Source organism: Berghia stephanieae, chromosome 4, assembly GCF_034508935.2.
Source record: "Berghia stephanieae isolate SIO BIC M18660-M18661 chromosome 4, UCSD_Bste_1.3, whole genome shotgun sequence".
In the NCBI taxonomy this organism is placed as follows: Eukaryota; Metazoa; Mollusca; class Gastropoda; order Nudibranchia; family Aeolidiidae; genus Berghia; species Berghia stephanieae.
Window position 1 is genome coordinate 29516123 of NC_088363.1, and position 17416 is coordinate 29533538.

General features: G+C 35.1%; 1 protein-coding gene across 1 annotated transcript in view; it reads right to left on the reverse strand.

Annotated features, from left to right (window-relative positions):
* The window catches only part of LOC144970385 (high affinity cationic amino acid transporter 1-like), an 85174-nt gene extending 70501 nt beyond the window's left edge, over positions 1–14673 (reverse strand). The window contains exon 1 of the mRNA XM_078909964.1: positions 13595–14673. The gene's annotated coding sequence lies outside the window, so the exon portion shown is untranslated. The remainder of the gene's footprint in view (positions 1–13594) is intronic.
* Between the last annotated feature and the right edge of the window lie 2743 nt (positions 14674–17416).

The window sequence follows — 17416 nt, forward strand, 5'->3', positions numbered from 1 at the left end:
TTTAGAGTTCGAATAATGTTCCCAACGTGCACTCGCAAGCTCGTGCCCCAATTGGGAAAGCGACCGGAATTCCTAAAAAAAAAAAACAAACAAAAAAGAAACAAAAAACAAAACAAAACAACAATAGTGTAAAAATCGTATAATAATTATTATCGTTTTATAAGATGACGAATCTTTCTGTAATCGGATAACTTGATTTTATTTAGTTCATGCGGAGAATACACATCAACAATCTATACATGGTAATACATGATGTACAAAAATCAATATAACTGCTTCAAAAGAAAAAGAACAAAATACCAAACACGGGACTTTTAAGGCTCAAGTTCCTCATCTTTAAAAAAAAAGATTTTCCATCCAATTGAATTGTAATGTACAAATCAAATCCGAGTAAAAGAGAAAAAAAGTTCATTGTCTTGATGAATACAACAATGTTCCTATAGTGCCTGGTCTGTAAGGAGAGGGCTTGCTCGATGTGTTATACAATGACGCAATCGGATTTCCAGAACTTGAATGACTTCATCCGCCCCCCCCCCCCACTACTCTGCCCCCCCCTCTCTCTCTCTCTCTCTCTCTCTCTCTCTCTCTCTCTCTCTCTCTCTCTTTCATTCTCTCATCCTTTTCATTGTAATAGAAAATCCGAATACTCTTGATATTACGGTGGTAATATAATGTGTCTCGAATCGGTAAGACTATTTTGTGGTCTTGAGCGTTTTTGATTTCTTCTGGGCCTATCGGTCATGCGGGAACCTTACTAAGGGTCGGCGCTAACTTATTCACGTTTCATAATTTTGTATATAAATTCTATTTTCAGCAACACTGCTACTCAGATATAATAATAATAATAACAATAATAATAATAATAATAATAATAATAATAATAAAATAATATAATAATAATAATAATAAATAATAATAATAATAATAATAATAATAATAATAATAATAATAATAATAATATAATGATAATAATAAATCTTCATTGTCCTCAAAAAGTGTCAATTTGTCATTTGGGTACACATTTATAACAATACAATATTAACATAGACACTCTCACACAGATCGTAGTCATCGAAAATAAAACAAAAATAACAAAACAAAAAGAAAAAACGGTGGGTGACATTTTCAGTCTTTAGTTCACTTCGAGCTAATGCTGTATTGAAAAGGTTGGTCACACAATATGACTTTTCAGAAAAGTGAGTGGAGTAGGCACTAATGTTGGTAACAACAAGAGATGAAGTGAGTAGGAAAGTGCCAGAAGACAAAAAAGAATAAAAAAATTTCGCGGTGGTGATGGGGGTTTTAACCTGCGACCTTACTGGTACGACAACTCCGCCTGGCCGGTGAGAGCGTGACTCTACCGTATCAGCTATCGTGATGCATGATTTGCTCGGCGCATAGTTGAATCCTTGGAAAAGGCTCTTTACTCACATCCTCTCACCGTACTCAGGTGTAAAATGAGTACCTGGCCGTTAACAGCGTTGTCTCTGTTGGAAAAATATATAATATCGCCTAACAGGCGTCATGTCTCGTTCTATATGTTACGTGTTGCTGTTAGTAAAGGTCCACTTGTAAAGTGCTTTGAGGACGTTTAGTGGATATTGCGCTCTATATATAAATGCTCTAGTCTAGTTTTTTTCTTTTTTTACAACGCTTCGACCAACTATTTGTCTTTAATTGAAAGTCACTAATGTTGCTTTGGGTATCAAGAACATCGCCTTGAGCTATGTGGATAATGTGATTAAGACTCATTAATTATTTAAAACCAGCGACCAGTTTTTCCTTTACTGTAATACCGAGTGTTTGCTAGGTGGGCGAGCTATTGATTCACCTTCATCAACGGGATTTGAGGCAGGTAAGGACCGGGTTAGCAGTTAGCACGCAAAGGGTTGATGACCTGGCTAGTTAAATTCGACCACGGAGGTCATCGGATGGCCGATAGCCACTCATAGTTATCGATAGTCAATTTGTTAAAAGTCTACACTTTTACTTACTATGTGAAAGACGAGAAAACACTTAGAACGGGTTGATAATAGGATGGAGGACAAAAATAAGAGCAAGTTGTCAAATGATATTTGCTATTAACAATATTGTCTTTATGATGTTGATAATCATGATGAAGATTGTGATGGTATTGATGATGATGTTGATGATGATGATGATGATGATGATGATGATGATGATGATGATGATGATGATGACGATGATGATATTATGACGATAATGATGGTCATGATGACGATGACGATGATGATGAGGACGACCAAGGCGAAATTGATAAGAGTTGAATGTTTATTAAACATCTTTGTTGTGTCTATATAAATTGTATGTGTGAATAAAAATTCCACAGAGCATTTAAAGGATTTTTAAATCCTAAAAGCTCTTTAACGGTACGGTACGATAATGTAAGATAACAAAGCGTGTTGTCTCTGAAAAAGGTGTTACTTATTTCATATTAAAAAGGCAATAAATTGATCATGTTGTTATCGATTCATCAGCAGGGACATCTGCCCTTTCAGTCTCTCTTCAGATCCTATAATTTAAGAAGAAGAAGAAGAAGAAGAAGAAGAAGAAGAAGAAGAAGAAGAAGAAGAAGAAGAAGAAGAAGAAGAAGGAATAATAATAATAATAATAATAATAATAATAATAATAATAATAATAATAATAATAATAATAATAAGAAGAAGAAGAAGAAGAAGAAGAAGAAGAAGAAGAAGAAGAGCAAGAAGACGAAGGAAGAAGAAGGAGAAGAAGAAGAAGAAGAAGAAGAAGAAGAAGAAGAAGAAGAAGAAGAAGAAGAAGAAGAAGAAGAAGAAGAAGAAGAAGACGAAGAAGAAGAAGAAAAAGAAGAGGAACAACAACAACAATAAGACCAAGAACAAGAAATAACAAAGAGGTGGAGGAAACAGAAGAGGAGGAGCAAGAGGAGAAAAGGGAGAAGAAACAACAAAAGATGAAGTTTTAAAAAAGTAAATATTTCTTTTTTTTTTTTCGGAGATATCAATAGATTTTCCTCTGAGTGAGATTGAAATAGCTGAACATAAAACTTGACAATGATGCCATTGTCACAATCAGGAGTCAGATCCATGGGTTATTGTTCTGTCGGGACGTGCCATTTCGTCTCCTCTAAGAATTTTCCCGCAGTTCATAACTTATTTAACGAGCGAGAAAATGACATGGCAAACGTGAAAATAATATAATTTTAGTTCGTTTATTTGATGTCTATAATTTTCAGGCACTAAATCTTATATTTTGTATTGTTCAGATAGGGAATGAGTTCATCATCGATTATGTACCTTAGATTTTTTAACAACGTTGGGGATAAAGAAAGACTATTTGAGCTTTTATTTAGAGCAATATCCATTAAACCTGCTAAAGCGCTTTAAAAAATAAATTGAGCTTTTATTCCGCAATATGCACTAAATGTGATCAAAGCGCTTTACAAGGGATCTCTGGCCAACAGCAACACTTAACATAAAAGACGGGACATGACGCCTGTTAGGCGATATTACAATTTCTTCGGACAGAGACAACGCTGTTAACGACCATGTACTCATTTTACACATGAATACAGTGAGAGAATGTGAGTAAAGAGCTTTTTCCAAGGACTCAACTATGCGCCGAGTGAGGCTCGAACCCAGGACCTTCCGATCCGAAAGCGAGTGTCATGCCACTAGACCACATAGCCGCACTTTTAAAGCTGTTATATTAATTTGTGTGCATTACTTTTTTTAATTCCACTATTTTTAGAATCGTAATAATCAGATTGACTCGTTCTATTTCTAGCAAAATATATGGTTCTCTTCTTACAGACAAATATTTATGTCTAGATTTAAAGGACACACATGGACTTTTACTTTTAATGATTTATTTTAGATCTCTCAGGGGAGTAGCGTTATCAAAGAGCTGAGATATTGATATCTATATGAAAATGGTAACTTTTTAGTTATGCATATAAGAGATAATGGCGAACATCTTCCATCCTTTTAACGCTTTTGTTTAATCTTTTCAATCTCTCTCTCTCTCTCTCTCTCTCTCTCTCTCTCTCTCTCTATCTCTCTCTCTCTCACTCACTCTCACTTTCTCTCTTTCTCTATCTATCTATTTATCTATCTAGCTATATATCCATCTATCTCTAACTATCTATCTATCTCTCTCTCTCTCTCTCTCTCTCTCTCTCTCGCGCGCGCGCGCGCGCGCTTTTCCTCTCTCCCTCCTTCTCTATCTCTCCCTCACTCTCTGTAGCCAAATGCTGATAGATACATAATAACAGACCAACCTATGTTACACATCTCTTTTTAATCAGTACATCAAACAAAACATTCCACAAAGTGAAAAAAGTACATAATAATATAGCTCATTGACAATCAAATGTGAGTCAAGTGGTTTACAAGAGCAATATGTAGATGCATCAATTGTCTTAGTCGGATCAGGCATTTAGTTTGATTTCGCATATGTATATTATCTTTCCGAAAGATAGATGTTTAAAGATTTGGCTAGAATACTCGTCCTTCAAGTATCGATCGATTTAAATGGCCCTCATTTGGGCAAAACTCTCAGACCTGGAACCTCGCGAAGTCTCAGGTTTGAGAGATTTTGCCAAGATGAAAGTCATTTAAATCGATCGATGTTGGAAGGACGAGTTTTCTGCCCAAATTTTTAAATACTCTTATTCCAGTTTACGGCGGTTAACTGGTTATAGAACTCGATATTGTTCAAAAGTATGACACCAGAATGTAGTTTGCTTCCCTCATAAATGCAGTGAATAATATGTGCGTATTTTCAATTCTTTAATCACTTTATATCTATTTTGCACCCCCTTTAATGTATATCTATATATTTTTTGAAAATATCAAATTAAGATATTAAGGCAGGCACCGGTGTAAGATAAAGAACTGACCAAGTGTATGTGAAAGGGACCAGTGTAATGGTAGCACGCCTGACCTGTCATCAGAATGTCTGAGGTTCAATCCCCAGTCGAGGTCGACTGATTTTTTGGGATGTATTTTTTTCTTGTATTTTTCTTTCTTGCTTTGTCTGACCCCTTTCATACACACTTGTTCAGTTATTTATGTATCTTTTATGGCATAACAGAGTCAGTTTCTGCAGTCATACTCTTATAATTTGATAAGCACCTAATCGCATTATTTGATTAATACCAACAACACTGCCCCATAAGTAGTGACAATAATAATAAAAATAATAATAATAATAATAATAATAATAATAATAATAATAATAATAATAATAATAATAATAATAATAATAATAATAATAATAATAATAATAATAATAATAATAATAATAATTATATTACAATACAATGATTGTTGCTCTAACGTCAATTGATTTAATTTTGCTTTGTGATCTTGTGATGATAGTCAGTCAAAAAAATATGTTTGTGATCATTGGGCACCAAAGGGCGAATCAATAAGATAAAAAGAAAAAAAATAACATGCTTTCTTCGGTTATCTTAAAATGAAGTTTCCTATAATCAAGTAACTGGCATTATTATCAACCACTATAATCATTCAATCACCCCTAAAATATGGGGTGCAAGAAAAAAAAATGGAAAAAATATAATGCTGTTTCTATACAAAGCAGGAATCAGAAACATTCGAAAATTTATAAGGAACAAAAACAAGTCCTTAATTTAATACATGTAAATCCAAAATTAGTTATGGAACAATGTTAGTTATATCACAGTGGTATTAAAAAAATCTGGATATCGAAAGTTCCCAAACTTGAGTCTTGTGTTTAGTATTATGGTGTAGAAAATTACACCGTCTTGTTGAAACATAATATATGACTTATTGGTATTAATTCTGGAGTAAGTTTATCTTCGCGTGGCATAAAGGTAGGGTATTTGCTTCGTATCCGAAAGGTACTGAGGTCGATCAACCACCGCTGCGCTGTGTGACCTTGAGCATTGCGGCTGACACCTGGGTTATTCCAGTCTTCACGTGGAATAGACTCTAGAAACAAATTTCCCCTATGGGATGAATAAAGGGAATGCATTTATCTATTTATTTATTCATTTATTTATTTATTTATTTATTTACTATGTAACATAAGTTTCAATAGGAAGCAGTCATCACATTTTTCTAAAGATTAAATGCGCAGCGCAGAGGATTGTGATACGTGGAAATAGATGACCAGCAACTGTGAATGATGAATGAGAATGAGTCTTGAGTTGAATCCAATGGACTACAGCACATGGACAATGATGTCAAACACATTGTATAAGAGTAGTAAAAAGCTTTACACAGAAGCAGAGATAAAACAGTCAATCAAAACCCCAAAGATAAAGAACTGAACAAGTGTGAGTGAAAGGTGCCAGACAAAGCCAGACATCCCAAATATCAGTCGACCTCGTTGTCTGGCACCTTTCACATACACTTGTTCAGTCCTTTATCTTACACCAGTGCCTGCTGCTTAATTTCTTAATCCAAACCCCATAAGATCGAATCATCATAATTTAAAACATTAGAAAATAAATCTAATCACGGAGCGGGGGGGGGGGGGGGGGGGGGGAGGGGGGGGGGGATCAATTGATGACTCAAAAATTTGGGAAAAACTTCCCAAATCGTCGATATGGCAGAAACACTGCATGAATTATAACGCATACCAAAAAAGACGAGTTCGTTTTAATGCTTTAAAGTAAAATAAAACACGAAAACCTTAAGACCCATGAATCTCTTATCATTGGCACGTTGTAAATGGATGGAAGGTCCATCCGAGCAAGTCTTTATAAAAAAAATAAAACTTATCAGAGCAACAATTGATAACAGAGACCTCTGGAATTCTTATCATTTCGAGTACCAGGACGATAAATTAATGTCATCTCCATTTTATTGATACGAAGATGATTCAAGTTGCTCAGGATCAATATCAGCTTTTAACTTTTCATTTCTTTCGCATCTAGATGAGCTGCCCTAAGGCTATTCTAGATCTAAAAGCATTTTTATGCCTAAGTATTCTATCCATCAGTCTAGATCTATTTCCTTTGATGGATCTCAAAGTGCAGATTTTTATTTCAATGATTTCTTTTAGGGGTCCCGAAGGTACAGTTGGTAAAGCACTTGCTTCACACGCAAAGGGACCGTGATCGATTCCGGATGCAGTCGAGATTGATTTTGCTCCCCGCTCCCCCCCCCCCCCCCCCCCCCCCCCCGCCTCCTCTCTTGGCCACAGAGCAGTGATTGGGTAGCTTGGTCTGTTTGATCTGGTGGAAAGTATTTTGCGTTAGACTAGCGTCCTAACCAAAGGATAGCAAGCGATTGCTGTTGTCTGTTTCTAGCTATAGACACCGGGATAAACTCCTGCTCCATGGGCTCAATTATTGCTCTCACGGGAGGTTTTCTTTTGGATAGGCGAATAATATCATCTTTTTGTCCTGCGGCGTGGTCTAGCGATGTGGCACTCGGTTTGGAACTTGCTGGTCCCAGACTTGAATCCTGTTAATTATGAACGGCGTAAAGTTGAGACATAAAATAAAAGCCCCATACTTAAATATTTTCCCATACAAATATGGACAATGACTTTCTGTCAACTGTAACGTTATCAGCACAAGAATCTAATGACGCTTTTCTAGAGTTTGGTTCCAGTAAAGCCATTGAAGAAAAGCTCATTACTTTTTTTTTCTCTCACTCGGATGGAAGATGAGATCCTAACAGCTAACAGTGTGAAATGTTTGTAAAAAAAAATAACAGGTTTAATGGCACCTTTTTAGAATCATGTCTTGTGCATATTATTATGCAGTTGGCTTGGGATCCCATGTTGTGCAATCGTTAACATCTTTGTATATACCATGAAAAAGAAATTGAAAAAGGGTGGTTAAATCTATGTAAACTATATATGTGTGTGTGAACGTTTGCGTCTTTGTTTGTGTGTATATATGTAAGAGAAAGAAAGAAAATAAAAATAATATTTTAAAAAAAAAAGAAAAGAAAAAAAAAAGAAAAAAAATAAAAAAAGAGAGAGAGAGAGAGAGAGAGAGAGAGAGAGAGAGAGAGAGCGAGGAGAGAGATAGATAGAGAGAGAGTGAGAGAGAGAGAGCGAGGAGAGAGAGAGAGAGAGAGTGAGAGAGAGAGAGAGAGAGAGAGAGAGAGAGAGAGAGAGATTAGGGTAGGGAAGGAGGGACATATATATTAAGCTATTGGTGGCGTATTGAACCAGTCAAGACAATAATTGGCCTCAATTTTGAGGCATCATTACGAGAGAAAAGTTCATATTTTGGTCTTTGCTCACATTCGAAAGTCTTTTTTTTATCATAACTGGTGCGGCTATGTGGTCTTGTGGTACGACACTCGCTTTCGGATCCAAAGGTTCTGAGTTCGAGCCTCGCTCGACGCATAGTTGAGTCCTTGGAAAAGGCTCTTTGCTCACATTCTCTCACTGTACTCAGGTGTAAAATGAGTACCTGGCCGTTAACAGCGTTGTCTCTGTCAGAAAAATAATGTAATGTCGCCTAACAGGCGTCATGTCTCGTTCTACATGTTATGCGTTGCTGTTGGTCAGGGACCCTTTGCAAAGCGCTTTAATCACGCTTAGTGGATATTGCTCTATTTAAAAGTATGGTAAGTACTTTGTTTTCATATTTGCCAATTTACAAGCTCCTAAGCTCTAACAATATAACTGATGATGTTATGATTATTTTGTGTTTGAATGGAATTTGAATATGAATATTATGTTATTGTAAAATGCAACGTATCAAATAGGGTTGCTATTTTGAGATTGAGTTTTAATATAGAGCAGTAACCACTAAATGTACTCAAAGCTCTTTACAGAGGGGCTCAAGTCAACAACATATTATAACAAGTAACACGAGAAGTGACGTGTGTCAGGCGATATTATATATTTTTCCCTGTTCACGATCACGTACTCTTAACACCCAGGTATGGTTAAAAATAAGTGAGCAAAGAGCATTATTGAAGGACTCAACTTTGCGCAGCAAGAAGGGAACTTAAACCACAGGTCAAAAGACGAGGATCACAGAGCTAGACAACATCTTGGCAAATGGAAGGTTTGAAGTCCGATCCAAAGTTGTGGAATGTCGCTCTTTTCGGAAGAGTTGTTTTACTTTTATCTTTATATCAGCTTTGGATGGTACGGTGTTACATCTTCTTTTCGAAAAGGAAATGTTGCGGATTCCCTACTAGAATAAATAAAATGAGTTCAATTTCCCTTTATTCATCCCAAAGAGGAAATTTACATTTATAGTCTATTCAAAAGGAAGACTTAAATAACTCATGCGGCATGCGTCAGCCGCAGTGCAACGCGCAAATGAGCTAGGGCGAGGCAACCTGCTCAAGGCCACACAGCGCGATGGGTATTGGGCGGGTAGTGGAACTCAGTACCTTTCGGGTACGGAGGAAAAAACTACATAATGCAAGCCACGCTGTCCCGTGTTCCTACATTTTGATTGAGTGCCCGAATAACTATTTGACTCCATTAAACTTTCTCTAAATCACTTCCGAGTTCTTCACACTGCAAATGTGTCGATAGAAGATGCTAGCTAAGTAACTCTTCTAGTCAGCAAACAAAGCAGGCAGACCAGACTGAATAATGTTATTTCCGAGTTAGTACCGGACGTCTAGGCCGTTCTGACTGATTATATGGCATGGCCGTTCTTGTAAACCACTATAAACGCCCCATAAACCATCATCATGGCCCTCATAAAACGTCGAGTCGCACCTAGGGCCAGTTAGCTCCTCTCTGGGCCAGCATAATGAAACGCCTGTGTCTCCACCGCCCCCATTAAACAGAATCCAATAGCTAACTTCATAAAGTAAGAAAGGCCATTATAACGGGTGGGGCAATCCATTTTGGGGTCTGTTTCTGACGCCAGTGTGGCTGTGTATCGCGGTGCTGATACATTATTAAAAACCCAGAGGGCTGTTGCAGAAACTTTTTTTTTTTTTTTATATCAATGGAGGTTTTTTAGAGAGTTTTATGTATGTTTTGATTATGGTGATGACGCAGATCACATTTCAATAACAATGGCAATATTGCCGATGAAAATGATGATGATGGTTATGATGATGATGATGGTTATGATGATGATGGTGATGATGATGATGATGATGATGATGATGATGATGATGATGATGATGATGATGATGATGATGATGATGATGGTTATGATGATGATGATGATGATGATGATGATGATGATGATGATGATGATGATGATGATGATGATGATGACGTTTTTGATGACGATAGCCGGTTCATCCTTTGTGAGATTTTATCATAATTCATTACCTATATCTGTTGGAATAATTATAACTCCATTTTTACCGGTTTTATCTCTTAGATTTGTAGCAAACGTTTTCACTTTTTAATTTATCTTGTAATAAACAATGTATTAAAGTCAGGCTTTGTGAGACGTATTCTAAAAAATTAATAAATAAATATAAACACTTATATAGTGCATTTTCATGGGATTTACCATGTTCAATGTACCTTACAGTGTTTTATTTCTATATGGTATAGACATGATTGCACGGAGCTCATAAATCAACTGTTCTACTGTAAGATTTAACCACGGTTAAGATTTAACCATGGTTGTTCTTCGATATATATATATATATATATATATATATATATATATATATATATATATAATATATATAATATATTTATATATACATGTATATATGTTATATTTTTTTTCAAACAAACCACTTTCGTGAGCATTTTCGAAATAATACATTGAAAATACCACAAATGTCAATAAATAAATAAATAAAATAGTAAATAAATAAATTAAATAAATAAACTTGAGCTGGTAGAACCGAGTAATAGAGTAGGAACCAGTTCTCCTCGAACGTGAGCCTGATTAATTATCAAGACATGTCCAATGTGTCAAGTCGTCGGCCCCGTAACAACACTCACTGATTCTCTTTCTGTCCTGGCATCTTGCTAAAATAAATAAAATAAAAACAAAACAAAACAACAAAACAATATGGCTTTGGTTATTTTGGTTTTGTTTTGTTTTTCTAATTCCGTTTGGTTTCCATGGTTCAAAAAGAAACAAACGCGTTAAATTGAAAAATTACGATAATAACAACAAAAAAGACAATTGATACTTTGCACTTAGCTAAAATACTCATAACATCCGCCAGCCGAATATTACATACCAAAACACAAAACTATGCGTGACTTTAAAAGAGTATAGTCCGGTTGATATCATCTAATGAGAACTAATCATAAAAAATTGACTGTCTTAAAACAATAACAAAGAGCTGAGTGGCGTCAATTTCGTTCGTTCTACACAATTCAAACCATTTTAAAACAAACAAGCAAACAAACAGACTGAATAGCGAGACAATAATCCAGTCCGCGTCTTAAATTGAAGGGGCGATATAAGACAAGAAGAAATAGACGGGGTGTAACACGGTCGGAAGGAACTTCCTGAGACAAGTGTCTGTCTAATTTTCCGGTCATGAACAAGGCCTTGTCACGTGACAACAGACTTCCAGTCTTTCTTTCTCAGACAGCTCGTAGGAAATATAGATCCATCACGTGGTTTAACTCCAATTTCTATACAACACCCAATTAGGGTCTCCCTCCCCCCCCCCCCCCCCCCAAACGCGACCCCCCCCCCCCCCCCTTCTTTATCTCATGTTCTCCTTGATGTTTTTGTTTCTTATTGAAAATGTTGTCTTTTCAGTTTTTTGGTTTTATATTCTGAAGCAATACTGACACAACAAGGGTATTTTAAGTCGGTCAACTCTAATGACAGGTGTCTAGAATGAAATCATACGCGACAGTTCTAATCTTCCATATAGATAGTTCGAAGATGACGTCACTCGGGCCTTTGTTATTGTTTTTGCCATCCGCGTTTGTGAGTTGTTCTCACTAAACTGTCTTAACCAGACTATAAAAGTTCATGGTTACACAGAGTTTGTGTGTTGGTCCGTTATACTTCCGGATGGCAATGTTGTGAACTCCTTGGCCAAGCGCATTCTATCTATAGAGATTAATTTTTTCCCTCTTTAATGTTTCAAACATTAATATTTTACCCAGTATCTCTCTAGGTTAACTATGCATTCTATAGATAGTATGCAGATGACGTCACTCAGGCCTTTGTTATTGTTTTTGCCATCCGCATTTGTGAGTTGTTCTCACTAAACTGTATTAACCAGACTATAAAAGTTCATGGTTACACAGAGTTTGTGTGTTGGTCCGTTATACTTCCGGATGGCAATGTTGTGAACTCCTTGGCCAAGCGCATTCTATCTATAACCGAATGTATCTATCACAGCACTCTCTCTCTCTCTCTCTCTCTCTCTCTCTCCCTCTCTCTCACTCACTCTCTCTCTCTTTCACACACACAGACACAGACACACACACACACACACACATACTCTATGAAAATGAAAATTAAAAAAACTAAAACAAAAAATACTGCTAATACCCCCCCCCCCCCCCCCAAAAAAAAAAAAAAAAAGGAAAAAAAAGGAAAAATATGTAGTTTTTGCCAAGATGAGAGTCATATTAAGCGATCGATATTTAAAGGACGAGTTTTCTGGGAAAAAATACGTATTTTTCCAGATTACGGCAAAGTCCAGGTTTGGAGAAAGCGAGACAAGACAAAAAGAGTTTCAATACTAAAGCTAACACAAGACATGTACAAATAGAGTCGACCAGTTTAAGAGAAATTCAAATTTTTAGAAAAGCCGACCATATCATTTGTTTTTTAGAATTTTGATTGAATTGTTAGGGGCTTGAATTCTAAAACTTTCCTCAAATATTGAAACTGTAATTAAAATTTAATAGGATTATAAACGACAAAGCCTTCATAATTCCTAATCCATGAGATTTTTGTTTAAAAATTAGAAATATATTAAACGAGAATAAATATATATATATATATATATATATATATATATATATATATATATATATATATATATAATATATATTTACCCAAACTTTCAGTCTTTAGACTACTGACTTTAAAGCAAGGATATCGGTATGTCATTGATGCAAATTTATGTAGCGCAGTTACAATGCGTTATCTAACTCTTCATCAATTGTCCCAGCAGCTTATATTATGGACCAAAATGTGGTTTCATACATTGCAAGTCGTCTGCTAGGCATTCATTATGTCTACTCGCGTTCTCACAACGGCAATAGACATGTACCCACCCACATCTCAGTTCAATGGGAAATTAATAGATAAAGTGCTTTATCAAAGACCATGTACAAGAGTTTTTTTTTAATTATTTACTCACAATGTTACTAACCATGTGTGTGTGTGTTTGAGAGAGAGAGAGAGAGAGAGAGAGAGAGAGAGAGAGATAGTGGAACAGAGGGAACAGAGAAAGAGAATTAGAGAGAGAAATACAGATAGAAAGAGAGAGAGAAGAAAAAAGAAAGAGTGAGAGAGAAAGAAAGAGAGAGAGAGAGAGAGAGAGAGAGAGAGAGAGAGAGAGAGAGAGAGAGAGTATCTTGTGTCAAGATAAACTTTGCCATAGTGTTTCGCCACAAAATAAACATATAGACGTAAAACAAAGGAAACAAACATCGTCCAAAGTAACGAGGGTAACAAAGTTGTAAAAAGGAGTAAAATGGCCAGACTCACCAAATTGACGAAGTCGGGAAACTTTAGCCGTCTGACTTTTGGAGAAACTGTGCTGTCTTGCTTTTTTGTTGTTGTCTTCCTGCCGCTATTCTTGGAAGTGAATTATAGTTGTGATGGAGTAATAACTTTGCAAGTTATCCTCGAGTCATATTTAGTTTGATAGAATCCATGATAGAAGAGGGTACGCGATTCATAGATTATCTATTAAAAGTATCAAACGATTTGGTAGAGTTGCCTCTTGTAGACTCAATGATGATGACGACAATTTAATAACAAGGTGCAAAAGAAATAAACCTGATTTTTCATTTTAAATACTTCTAAGACTTCTAAGACATGAATGGTATATATAGCACGAAGTCAGAGATAGAACAAAAACCAAGACAGCTGGATGTCAATAATTAATTATCAATAACCAATGATTATATTTATCCTTTTATTAATGTGGAATGAAGTTTGCTTTATAGATCGATTTCCGAATATTGTGCATTAACAACTCGCAGCTTTATTTAATTAAGATTACCACTTTTCTCTATATTTCTCTTTATAAAAGTCAGTGAGATAAAATGGTAATAATTTTAATTTTAAAAATGTGAATCAATGTGGCTGTAAGTTTTTTTCGTTTTTTTTTTTTTCTAATGAATCACCATTTAGCCTTTTCTGTGAAGAAGACGTGATATCTCTTCTGCCATGTAGTCAAAATGCGCGTGTTGTCTACTTACACAATACGACGAACCAAAACTTCTATGTGTTATGTTGTTTGAAGTCATTAACAGGAGAGTTCATGTGCTGTTGTTTTCGATTCTCTTGTGAATCACCATACAGCCATTCCACCGGATAAAATATGATGACACTTTAAGTCATGTAATCGATATGTCTGTGTTGTCTGCTTACGCTTTATAACGAACAAATAAAACTAAAACTTCTATATGCCATTTTGTTTGAAGTCATTGACACAAGTTCCAGTCCATGTGAAATCAATTTGTTTTGCATTCAAGATAGAATTGGTTGTAAACTAGAACAAAATCATCACTTGAGTTGTATATTTTACTTTTCCTCATGTCAACGCTGTCGGCTACAATCTGTGAAATAAACGAAAAGCAGAATTATTATAGATATTTAAAGAAAAATGATAACCCACAATTACAACAAATTACACACACACACACACACATATATATATATATATATATATATATATATATATATAAACTGCATTAAGCTTATATAAACTGTGTTTTAGAGGTGATAACACACAATTATAGCACATTACATATATTATTATATACAGATTGTATTAATGGAATTTGTTTCATCTGTCGATTCTGTCCCTAAAGTGTGTTTAACACGGGGAATACTATTCAAAGGACAACTTAGAACTATACAACATTTCTCACGGCTTGATATTGTCTATGAGTGTATGAAACTCACAAACCCCACCAACTTATAAGTAAATAAAAAATGCTAAATTGTAATAGAGGCTTCAATTTAATTTACGGAGACCGATGGTGTGCACGTGAATGAGACACTGAAGACGAATTCGAAGTGAGATGGTTGCGTTGTTAAGGCAAATAAACAAAACAATGGAAGAGGAAATACACTGCTACTTATTAATGAATTGTGAATATGAATATGACACAATTAGAATATGTTACACATTGGGGAGATTCATAATCAGAAAAAAAAAAAAGAGAGAGAGAGAGAGAGAGAGAGAGAGAGAGAGAGAGAGAGAGAGAGAGAGAGAGAGAGACTAACTTCCTTCTACTTTTTTACTTTTGTTGTCACATTTTTATAGTCATGTTCCTTGATTTATTCGTCCAAAAAGATAGGACGGAGATAAGAAGGAAGTATAAAGGTGGCGCTTGTCGGTTGATTTGTGGGAGAAGATCTTTTGAATTTTAAAACTGTGTAGATGATTGCTACATTTCGAACACACATTGACCTTATATGCTGCTCTTAAAGTTTTCTCGGATAAGGTTTTCCTGTGTATCTTGAAAAAGAATAATTACTTCATTGAGCAAAACGTACTCCATTCATTTTCTGGCCCTGCCAGCTTTAGTTACTGGGACTCGGATCGAAACCATCTGCTTTGTTTGATGTTTTAACCCTATCCTTATCAACCATAGGAAACTCGTCACATTCGTTATGATAAAAACAATAATTTCTCATTTGATTTCAATTTTACATCACAAAATTAAATTATTTTTTTTCTGTAATTGCTATAAAACCTTGAAACTTTTTGTAAGGCTCAATTTGCTTAATAATATTATGTTTAGAATGTAATTGGGGTTTTCCTGTTTGAGTAAGAAAAATCTTTTATATTAGGTGCGTTAAGGAAAATCCTGAAAATGGCCGGAAAGGAGAGGGTTAAACGGAGGCTCTTATCTGTTACATGAAATGTTTCTGTTTCCAATATTTCTAATCCCTGTTTCAAGAAACTTAATGTTCCACCCCAAAAACAAATACTACTCTACACTGTCAAAACACCTTTTTTATTTGGCCGGGAGCTGTTTTTCTTTCTGTATCGACAGATCAAGATGATGACCAAAGTATTATGTCGAGATTAAACGAATGCCAAAATGGGATTTTACAGATAAGCCAAAATGGACAGAAATTAAACATTTTAGCTTTTGCCTGTCGATTTATCATATTTATTTTTCTTAATAAAATCTAAAAGTTTAAAGTGTCTGAATTCTTTTACTATAATTTAATCTTAAGCGTCAAAAACCAGACTGACATAATAGCTTTTTGGGCAATGACCAAATTTGTCAAAAAGTCAAACCCAAGTATTCAAATAAGTATTGTAATTAAGCATTTTCTAAAATAAATTTTAAATCATCTCAATCCATTGATATATTATTATGTAGTACGCGGTTTGGCTTTTCTGGCCAACATTTTTTTACAGTTTTTCGTCAGTCGACGGACAAATAGAATGGCCTTTGAGTTTGTTATCATTATTTCCCTGGATATCGTTTGCCGATTACTACCCGATTGTTTGCCCATCAATCCTCATCCATTTCTCGACAAGACGGGAATTTTTTGTTTGTTATCTCCCTTCCTTTATTACAATATATTTTGTCCTATTTTATTAACTCTTCTACGTAATGCAAAGCTTGGATCTATATTATGAGTTGTCAATATTTTCCTCAAGTCTTATTATTTATACACCCTATCTATCTGAGTATCAATCTATGTTTATATATATATATATATATATATATATATATATATATATATATATATATATATATATGTGTGTGTGTGTGTGTGTGTGTGTATGTGTCAGTGTCTGTCTGGTTATCTTTCTATCTATCAGTCTATATATCTCTCGAACTTTCCATCTATCTATACATATATCTACCTATCTATATATCTATCTATCTATCTAAACATCTATCTATCTATCTATATATATATATATATATATATATATATATATATATATATATATATACACACATCTATCTATCTATCTATCTATCTATCTATCTATCTATCTATCTATCTATCTATCTATCTATCTATCTGTCTGCCTGTTTTTACCCATTTCCATAATGCAGCTTTGATTTAACTCATGACTGAGCATCTCAAACATCCTAGTTTTGATTTTTGCTGATCGCCCCCCCCCCCCCCTCCCCAGCCCCTTTCCACCACCATCATCGCCACGAAGTGTCTTCAGACCTCCTTTTATTCGAATTTTAAACTTACTGCATTTTAACGTACCGTATTTTTGTAAAAGGTAAATAATTTATTTATAGCGTAACAATTTTGTTGTTGTTGACATTTCAATTTATGCCTCAGCCACTGTGATATTTGAATTATCCC